Genomic DNA, 2,685 nt, shown 5'->3' with positions numbered 1-2,685 from the left:
GTAAGATATTCAATAAGTGTTACTACTTGATTTTAATGACTCCTTATGCAGATAATAATTCGGATGACATGATCGACTTTCTAAGAACTAAAAATATGCTAAAAACTAAAAAGAAAAAGAAAGAAAATGCAAACCAAACTCGGGTTGCCTTCCGAGAAGCGCTTCTTTTTGAGGAGTCTTGAGCTGGACTCCGTGCTTCCTACGTTGAGTCATCTGAAGAGTCCACCACTAGGATCTTTTGTTCCTTGAAACGCCTCTTGTAAGCTTGAACACGTCTTTTATACGCTTTTTTCGAATTTTCCTTTTTAGCTTTGACCTCGTCTCCATCAAGGTTGCGTTTGGTCCCTTTAGTCTCTATCTTACACTCCATAGTATCCTTTTCTTCCTTTACCACTGGACTTGTTATTTTTGATGTAACCTCCTCTTCATCACTCGTCATCTCATCATCTTCCTTGCTCACCCAAGAAGTTGGATTCGTGTAGGCAATGACTTCAACTAAAAATGGAACAGATGCTCTTGGTTTTGTTCTTTTAACTTGTTGAATTGTTTTGATTTCTTTTTCCATGAGCTTCTCTAATTCTTCAAGTTCATTTTCTTCATCAATGTTGAAAACCTCTTCTCGAGCATGATTCCCTTGGAAACCATCTTCTATTCCAAAAATTTCCTTCTCATCCCCAACTCTCAAGGTGAGCTTGGATTTCCGTATATCAACCAGAGCTCCAGCAGTGTTAAGTAACGGGCGATCAAGAATAATTGGAACATTGGGATCTTATTTCATATCTAAAACCACAAAGTCTATTGGAAAAACGAATTTCCTAATTTTCACGAGAATATCTTCCACAATGCCCCGGGGCTGTGTCACTAAACGGTTCGCCATGTGAATAGTCATCTTTGTAGCCTTCAACTTCTGAATATTTAATTTTTGATAAAACGAATAAGGCATCAAATTTATGCTAGCCCCAGAATCGGCTAAATCATAAACCTTCATATTATTCCCAAACTCACATGGGAGAGTGAGTCGTCCAGGATCCCCCATCTTCTTAGGTATTTCTCCCAACACAGCTTTTGAGCTTTTCTCACTTAGAATTACCTTAGAATTCTCCTTTAATTGTTGACGAGTGTCTAACAAGTCTTGTAGGAACTTAGCATATTCTGGAACTTTTGCAAGTGAATCAATAAAAGGAGTATTGATAGGAATACCCTTCAATTGCTTGATAAACTCCAGATGTTCTCTCTCCAGTGAACTGAGATTAGCTCTAGATGGGAATGGCAAAGGCGGTTTATAAGCTGGAACAGATACGGATTTCTTCTGTTCAGACCGAGCCCACGACGTGAGCATGGCGGGCTCATGACGTGAACTGGGTATTCCAGCAAATTCTTTAATTTCGAGCTTCGGCTTCTTTGTCTTTGGATCGGGCTGTTGTGGCTCCACTTCTAAGGCTTCTAGGAACTCAGAAATCGCCTCTTTTTCAATATCTATGGCCATTACGTGAGATTGGATTTTGTTTTCAGGATTTTTCGGGAACATCTTCTCATTAACCAAAGTGGTGAGTTGACCAAGTTGTACTTCAAGGTTATTGATGGAGGCTTGCTGATTCTTTATTAATGCTTGCTGATCTATCATCATTTCGTGATGATTCTTCAATATAGTTCTTTGTTCTTCCATTGCAGTGTCAGTAGCATCGTGTATTTTTGCTAAAGCTTCCATGAATTTCATCAACATGGTCTCTAATTCTGATTTCTTCTCAACTGGTGGTTGCTCTCTTTGGTAGAAGCCTCGGCCAGTTTTCCTAAATTTCTCTTCTTTTTGCTTCTTGTATTCTTCGTAAGGCAGCCACTCTTTCTTTGGTTTTCTCCAATCGTCATCATACTTGTCCCCACTTGAGTAGCATACTTGAGCTTTCTTTTTTCCATATTCATCCATATTGCATTCCTTTGTCAAGTGTGGGCCACTACATCTCTCGCAACCAACTCGAATTGCATGAATTGATTGGTCCAATTGAGTCAATCTCCTATCTATAGTGCTAAGCATTGCCATCACATCAGCCATCTCTTCAGTTTGTGTACCTCCACTGCCTTTTATTCCATCACGCCCTGGGTTGTGATACTCACGAGAGTGCCTTGAAAACTCTTCAATCAGCTCCTTAGCCTGATTTGGGTTCTTCTTCGTTAGTGGTCCTTGCGAATCAAGGAGTTGTCTAGTCATAACATTCACCCCATCATAAAATATTGACATCTCTTGCTGAATATTGAGGTCATGTTGAGGACAATTCCTTAACATCCCCTTGTAGCGTTCCCAGGCCTCGTATAATGACTCCCCCGGATTTTGCTCAAAGTTGGCAATTGCCTTCTTGAGTTTAGAGATTTTGGAGGGTGGACAAAACTGATCTAGAAATCTCTCACGCAATTGGGCCCATGTGGTGATTGTACCAGGTGGGAGTGCCTTCAACCAGTCTTTTGTTGCTCCCTTGAAAGTGACTGGTAGCATCCTTAGCAAAGCTGTCTCCCTTGGGATATTGGGATATTAAAATAATCCGCAATATCGTTCACCTCGTCTAAGTGCTTGAAAGCATCCTCGTGATCCTTCCCGTAAAATGGGATATCCTTAAGTGCAGTAAGGATATGTCCCTTCAACTCGAATGTGGCATTGGCAGGAATCGTAGGATGTACTAAACCCGGCCCCAC

The 2,685-nt window shown here is 40.8% G+C and overlaps 1 non-coding gene across 1 annotated transcript; it reads left to right on the top strand.

Moving 5' to 3' along the window:
• The first annotated feature begins 2,252 nt into the window (after nucleotides 1-2,252).
• Nucleotides 2,253-2,359, top strand: LOC145135338 (small nucleolar RNA R71). The gene has a single exon (XR_013719801.1). It is a non-coding gene; the product is annotated as a small nucleolar RNA R71 (small nucleolar RNA).
• The last annotated feature ends 326 nt before the right edge of the window (nucleotides 2,360-2,685 follow it).

Source organism: Lactuca virosa, chromosome 8 (genome assembly GCF_052849685.1).
Source record: "Lactuca virosa cultivar CGN04683 chromosome 8, Lactuca_virosa_CGN04683_v6, whole genome shotgun sequence".
NCBI classification, from domain to species: Eukaryota; Viridiplantae; Streptophyta; class Magnoliopsida; order Asterales; family Asteraceae; genus Lactuca; species Lactuca virosa.
Note: the sequence above shows the minus strand (reverse complement) of the source record. Positions and strands in the feature narration are given on the sequence as shown.